Genomic DNA, 8,021 nt, shown 5'->3' with positions numbered 1-8,021 from the left:
CCAACTAGAAGACTATAATGATCAACCCTTTGTTTGCAAAACTCTTTGGCAGTATAATAGAGAATAGAATCAACGAATGGGCTGAAGAAAATCATAAACAAGCAAAAGGGAAAGCTAGTTTTAGGCCAAAGCACTCAACAATCGATCACTAAATCACTCTGAGGCATATTATCGAAAAAACCATAGGAGAGAAAGGATGATTTTTTTGCTGCTTTGTGGACTTTAAAAAGTCTTTTAACATTGTCCCTGGGGACAAATTGTGGCTCAGGATGGAAGAATTGGGGATCCCTATGAATCTTAGAGTTGTTGTTTATAGGATGTATGAAGAGGTAAAAGTCAAAATCAAAACTTCAAATGGCATTTCAGAGTTTTTTAGGAGTGATATAGGGGTCAAACATGGTGTTCACTATCTCCTACTTTGTTTGGGCTATATATTAACAAACTTGAATAATGGTTAGACATGCAAAATGATGAGGGTATCCAGTTGGGTGAATTTTTAATAAGGTTGCTCCTTTATGCAGACAATCTCATTTTGGTTGCCAAATTTGCTCATGGTTTGCAAGATCACTTGCTTTCTCTTGAGCACTTTTGTAAAATGGTAGGGATGCAAGTTAATATCAATAAGACAAAAGTCATGATTTTTTCGAGAAATAGAAAATTACATTAGCATAAGTTCTATTTTGAGGGCAACATTCTTGAGGAAGTTGCAGAGTATAAATATCTTAAGATCGATTTCAACAAAAAGCTAAGCTAAGAAAGTTGTAGAAAGAAAAGAGTATTAGGAGGATGTAAGACACTCTATGTGCTTCAAAATAAGTATTGTGTGATAGAGTTTTGGGATTGGAAAACTACTCCAACTTTATTTGGATTTCTTGTGTTATTGATTGTTCTCTATGGTTGTGAAATATGGGTCAACAACACTTCAACCTTATAGTGGAAACACATCGAGGGGATCCAAAAGCATGGATCATAAACAAGTTTAAAATAAAAAATACTGTTTCATATGATATTATGTTAAGTGAAGTTGGGGTTGCACCTATCGAGGCAATTATTATGGTTTGCCTTATTAGTTATCTAAAAAGAATTTTAAAAATGTGTGAAGGTAGATGACCTAATGTCAAAAAGACATAGATGCAACAAAACATCAAGTAGATGAGAAAATGGAATATTCATTTCAACATGTGTTCCCACAAATAATAAAGAAATAAAGATCTTTGTTATCAAGACATTCTATAAGAGAAATTGGGGAAATGGACTTGGAAGGAAAAAAAACATATTATATTAGCAAGTTCAACCCCACGTGTGATCAACTCCAAAAAGCATAAAATGGGGCGAAGATTTCTTGGAGAGCTAAAAGTCTTATTGCACAACTTAGAACCAATTCTCATCAATTGCAATGTGAAACGTGACAATGGAAGAGGCCAAAAGAGTCTTGGGAACAAAGAGTTCACATGCTTTGCAACTCTATAAAGGTGGAAACTAAGCAACACTTTGTGTTAGAGTGTGAGGCATACAAGGATATCTGGTTCAAAGTTGTAGATATTTTATCTCACAGTGCTTAGCACAACTTATTCAGCCAGAAGAACATTGAAAAGTTATGTAGATTGCACAAAAAAGAACATAATTATTAAAGTTGGTCTAGTTAGAACACTGTCCCATGGACTATGTTTAGCCGTTAAAAATCAACTATCTATCTATCTCATATTATAATTTTGCGGAAAAATGACGAGAAATAGCAGAACACACTAGGGAAGATTCAGGGTCTACACCTTATTCTTCATCTGGTAAAGTAGGCATTCTCACAGACTATTTCGATCTACAGCTGTATATGAAAACATAAGCTCTACGTTTCTGTTTTGTCACCGATGAATTGGAATGATTAAGGCCGAAGAAATCACCGTGAAAACAGTATAGCAACCCCAAAAATGAATAATAACACATTGCTAAGAAACCTTGCGAATCGGGTGAACTGTGGGGCGCCTTTGTGGGTTTGGTCGTTATATAATGAAAATCCTTGTTTTCAAGCCTTTGGGTTCTCATCCACGGCTTCCAAGGAAAATCCAGAAAAGCAGGTAAATGGCAATACCAATAACAAGCAGAAGCTGGAGAGACTAGCCGATGACCTTATGAGCTTGAATACATCGGAGAGACAAGATTACAAGATTTTATTTAGGCTGAAATTAGGGTTGGATAGGTTTGCTTCGCCAGTGGGAGGCATGGTAATGCCTGGAGCATCTCCAACAAGTGAAGCTGCTCCTGAGACGAAAGTTGCGGAGAAAAGCTCATTTGATGTCAAGCTTGAGAAATACGAGGCCAACGCGAAGATTAAGATTATTAAGGAGGTTAGGGGTTTTACAGATTTGGGGCTGAAGGAGGCCAAAGATTTGGTGGAAAAGGTTCCGGCTATTTTGAAGAAGGGGCTCACAAAAGAGGAGGCTACGAAGATGGTTGAAAAGCTCAAGGAGTTGGGAGGCACTGCTGTCATGGAATGAAAGAAACTCAATCTGGTTGGAGAAATAGCAACAACTTTTCTCTTTCTAAGTTAACTGAAAATTTCTTTGTAAGATGCCTTTTTTAAAGCATTGAGTGAATTTTACTTTAACTTATCAATCGAGGAGAACTTGCAATTAGCGATGCATATAAGCAATGAAATTTCTTAAAATTGAATTGCTGTAGATTAATTGGAATTTCAGATTGGATGTTTTCTTGTCTAAATAATTATTGAGGTGGTTCCTGGCAAATCTCAATCTTCCAGTTTTGTTTTTTCTCTCTTTTTTCAAACAAGGGAAACTTTTCGTATCTATAGGGGCTACTTTGTTTATCTCCATTCGCACACAACTTTTTGTAGCCATTATCAATGCACTAGATACCCCAACTTACCATTACATCAGAGCATGTTGTCCTAAAAACAAATATTCCCCACCCGAATTGGTAGATTGCTCTTTCTATTTCCGATATTTGGTGATTATCTTTCAAACCTCTCTCTAGATCGGGTGTTTTGGTTAATTCACAGGGTTTTTAAGTTCACCAAATTTTCTCCGCACTATTATGTTGCCCTTGTTATGGTAGCAGATGCCCGGGCTTTCTATTACATCAGAGCATCATGGCATTTTGGGGAAAAAGGTTCTCTACCTGAATTGGTGCATTACTTTTGTTTATTTCTGATGTCTGGTGATTATCTTCTAAACCTCTGTTCAGATTGGATGTTTTGATTAATTTAGAGTGTGTCGGGGTTCTCCAAGTTATCTCCATACTATTATATTGCCATCATTATTGCGGTAGATGCCTGCCATTATTATGGCAGTAGATGCCTCAACCTTACATCGATGTTCATGACCATTTAAAAAAAGTTATCCACCCAAATTGGGATATTACATTATTTCCAAGCGATTGTCTTCCAAGGTTCTTCCAAGGTTCTCTTTAGTTATTATTTTTTTTAATCAATATAAAGGTGTTTAAGTTCGCCAAATTTTCTCCAGACTATTTTATTGCCATTATTATGGCAGTAGATGCTCCAACTTACCATTACATCAGAGCCTCATGGTCTTATAAAAGAAAAGTTCTCTACCTGAATCAGTGTATTACTTTTCTTTATTTCCAGTGTTTCTTTATTTTCATCTAAACCTCTTGTTAGATTAGGTATCTTGATTAATTTAGAGGGTGTTTAAGTACGCCAAATTTTCTCCATCGCTTGAAAGATGTTTAAAGTCTCTCCACTAGCCAAAACACGTAAAGAATTTTTCTATTCAGAACCCCTATGGCCATTAATAAGTAAAAGAAGAGGAAGCGTCAATTTTCTTTTGGGATCATTGTATCCATTTGTTTTCATCCTTCAATTCCATACCCACCAATTCTCAGTTCTCACTACCCTTCCTTAATTTACTGTAGATCTGCCATATACTGTTGATCATTGACGGTATCTTGTGATGTCATAGATTGCCCGACATGCAAGTAAATGCCAGCTTAGAATGTTTTGAATTAAATCATAAAAATGAATCAATTGTATACATAGCAGACTAAAAGGATCTACTGAAAAAGAAAATTCATTTTTGTCATCTTTGTATTTGACTGTTGCTGTTGGTTTCCTCCAAAATGTTTTAATCTTAAGAAACATTTTACCTCTTGATAGACTTTTTATCTGAATGGCTTCATCATTTCCTTATAGGTTCAACTGTCCCTAACAACGATCCTGTCTTTAAACTATGTTGAATTAGGTTGAAGGAGGTCATATTAAGTCATATTTTGAAGTTAAAAAAGCTTACAAGGCCACTTCTGTGTAAGATGATTACATGGCGGCAAAATTGCATTGAAATCAAGGATACAGGTACATAGTAGGTTAAGAAAAGAAAAGGCCCTCACAGTGTAATAAGAGCCTAACAAGCATTGTTAAATTTTGAACCAGATTACATAGAAATGCAATATACTGAAACTCAAAACACAAAAGAACAGAGGACACAATAGATTATCCGGGGAATACTCTCCACTTGAGGGTGAAAAACCTGGCCCCACAGATATATATCCTTGATTGAATGCTGAAAAGAATACAAAGTTCTCAAGCTTATGATTGTTGACACTTACCAATCAATCAGCCTCATGCACAGTTCGATCACTTTAGCTATGCAAATACAGAATGTAAAAAATTCTCCAAGTTTCTCACAGATACTGTCATTATTGAAAATGACTCATGTCATAATCATAAATCTATCATTCACAGATCATATACAAAATGATGCTGTTCGGTGGATATTTTGCAACCGACAATTTGTGCAAATTCATTTGCAAAATAGGATGACCAGGCACAACGTGTCAGACAAAGTCTCTCGTACCTTAAAGGGAAGGCTCCCCCTTCTCACCGTTCTTTGGATCAACTCAAAGTAAGCAAGAAGTTGAGAGATTTTGTCTCACACACTGTGGCTGGTCATCCTATTTTGCGACTGAATTTGCACAAACTGTTGGTTGCAAAATATCCACCCAATAGTTTTTGACGACTCTGCTGAGAATGTCACTTGTTTGTTCTTAAAAACAAAGAGTGGCATAGAATCCATTTCTCCAAGTGCCTTCATCCACTCCATTGGGTTATAGAGTTAGGTGGCCAAAAACAAAAAGGAACTAATGCGATTATTGCCAAAAAAACCTAGTTAAAATAAATAAACTTGTGCAAGTGCACTTATTAAAAGCATTGAAAAATCTACCTAATTAAACTAGCCAAACATGCAAATTTTTAGATGAAACCATTTACTGGTTCAACAAAATAGCTACTTTTTTCAGCAGTTTGCAATACCTTTTATGTTAATAGGCAACTTTATATAGATGGAACATGAACAACTATAGCAATGATGTTAATGCTTGACGTAACACCTCTTGGAAGAAATGGAAGAATACACCTTTTTGAGATGATCCATATGTACTGCTGCTCCGAGATAGGTCCATGAGTTGAAACTGCTCCTCTAGAACTGAACATGACTCTTTGACCTCCTTTTCAATAATATTTGTTTGTTTAGGTACATGTGGAATGTCTAGCTTTCCATTAGCTTCCTGTTGGTGTGCTTTGGCCACCCAACTTTCATTTCTTTAAAAATCAAGCTCCATGAAGCAATTTCCTCAAATCTCTTCTAACACATTATATTGGTTTTGGGCTAATAATACTTCCTCAAGGATCATGTAGAGGTGGAGCTAGATTCAATGGTCCAAAGGCATTTCCCCAAGGACCTTGGGCCATTTACATGTCCTTGGTAAATGCTTGAAACAATTTCAAGAAATAAGATTACAATGAATATTTACAATGGAAAAGGACACGGATATGCTTCAACTGAAAGCATGAGGCTCTCAAATGCGTGTTGTGTCCCCAGATAGAGCTAGCTATTGTCCTACCAGCATTTTGTTACCACAAAATGGAGTTAACAGTACAAAACTTTTCCACTAAGTTTCACATCTATCTGAGATAATTCACTATTTAATTGGCCAACATTGATCAACCAATTGTTCCCAATTCACATAGTGAATCCTTTTACTAAAGGCTTTTTAAGTCCTTTTCGTATATACATTTTGTAAACCTATGCTTGATTTTTGAGGCCTTCAACGTCCCTTTTTGTGTTTTTTATTATGATAGCAGATAAGCTTCTATTATTAATTAATGGTTATCTATTGTAATATTAGAATGTTTCTAATATTTTGTTAGCTGTAATTATCTAGTTAGCTTTCTTTAGCTTTTTTTTAGCTAGATTAAAATATTTCTTTTCTTTATGATCGTTTCCTAAGAAAACATCACTTTATTCTTTTGTATATATTGACCTCTTGGTCTTTGCTAATAACAAACAAGTATTTTAAAAACCAATTACTTTGTAATATGATATCAGAGCTAATTCTTTGAATTTTTTCAAAAAATATTATAGTTTCTTGGTAGAAATTATTAGAGCAATATTTTTCGAAATTATTTTCTGTGATATTTGCTTCTTACGACCATTTTTATGCAACTGCCCTCTGTTTTTCTGCACATTTTTGCATTTTCTATGGGTTTTTTTTTGTAGCAGGGCCATTTTTGTTCAAAACTCTAATTTTCTGTACTAGATCAATTTTTTTAAAACAAATTCTTGGTGGGTTTTTCGAGATCTCACTTGGGTTGTCTTTTTTTTTTTTTTTCCCGAGTGCTTCGATTTTTGTGCCTCAATTTTTGAGCCAACAGTTCCAAAAATTGACAACATATTCTTCTGGGTTTTTCAAGCTCTTTTGGGTCACCTTTTAAATTTTTTGGATCTTTTATTTTTTTACCTCAAAGAATGTGCCTTCACATATTTTCACGCTTTTTCATTAAAAAACGTGCTATGGTATCATTGACTAATATTCTACTTTAGAGCAATTCAAAATTCAATGGTTAGAATTATGGCACTTGGAAGTAGTGGATAATTGCAATTTTTGATTACCGGAATATTGATCAAATTTGGGTGTTACAAAGCGTCCGATTGCCCCTGGCACTTATCAGGATTCATGGGATTTGAATAATTGAGAGGCGGTGATGCTTCTCAAATTATCCGTAGCTGATGATCAACTCTCTCAGATTTCATCCTGCAAGACAACCGTCGAGGTATGGGCACATCTCAAAAATCTTCATGAGACTTATGACAAAAGCAGAGCTTTAATCTTGAAGAACACTCTATTTTCTATTATCATGGATGACCAAACATCGCTCCAGGCTCACCTAAATGGGATTCAGGAAATTTGTGATCAGTTGCTTGCAATTGGTCGCAAGATGGAGGAAAAGGACATTGTGGTTATCACTCTCCAGAATTTACCAAAGTCCTACGAGCATTTTATCGAGACTCAACATCACGTCTTATGGTGTTCATATGAAGTTCATGGATCTCTGCACACCTCTGCTTCAACAATATCGGTGGAAACAATAGTTTGGTTGCAGTTCCAATTCTACCTCCATAGAGCAAGCCTTTGCTGCTAAATCCTTTTAGAAGGATAAAGACAAGTCTCAATAGAAGTCCTCTGTGCCAGCTTTAGAAGGCTCCGAAAAGAAGAACATTCAATGCAACTAGTGCCTCAAGTTTAGTCTCATGAAGGTTGAATGTCGTAAACGCTTAGCTGCCCAATTTAAGCAATCAGGTTTGTAGCCCAAAGCGAACAATGCAGAGCATACTAAGCAGACATAATTTGTTTTTTACGCCTTCATGACTAAAAGACCTGCAAATCATTTGATGTCGTCTGCCTGGTATATTGATTTAGGTGCCTCTCGTTATTTCACCCACCATAGAGATTGGTTCACTGACTAGCAATCTTATTCAAATTCTATTATTTTTGGTGGCAGAGAAGAGTACACCGTTGTCGGTAAAGGCAACATTCAGATTCAGTGGGAGGAATTTCATTTTCCTCGATGTGTACTACATTCCATGGATGGAACTAAATCTACTCTAAGTCATTCAGTTGCTGTGACATCCTCCATAGTTGAATGTCACCTTCAGTTCACATCAGTGTACTATGACTGACAAGATGACTTAGTCTATTGTTGTGGTGGGTCT

At 35.9% G+C, this 8,021-nt stretch overlaps 1 pseudogene across 1 annotated transcript; it reads left to right on the top strand.

The window, feature by feature from the left end:
- Nucleotides 1–1,702: 1,702 nt before the first annotated feature.
- On the top strand, nt 1,703–2,741 carry LOC149566132 (large ribosomal subunit protein bL12c pseudogene; annotated as a pseudogene). The gene has a single exon (XR_016362123.1). The product of XR_016362123.1 is annotated as a large ribosomal subunit protein bL12c pseudogene (transcript).
- The last annotated feature ends 5,280 nt before the right edge of the window (nt 2,742–8,021 follow it).

The sequence above is a fragment of the Cupressus sempervirens genome, chromosome 3, assembly GCF_028749045.1.
Source record: "Cupressus sempervirens isolate cs-2001-9-10 chromosome 3, ASM2874904v1, whole genome shotgun sequence".
NCBI classification, from domain to species: Eukaryota; Viridiplantae; Streptophyta; class Pinopsida; order Cupressales; family Cupressaceae; genus Cupressus; species Cupressus sempervirens.
This window is presented reverse-complemented; position numbering and strand designations above follow the sequence as displayed.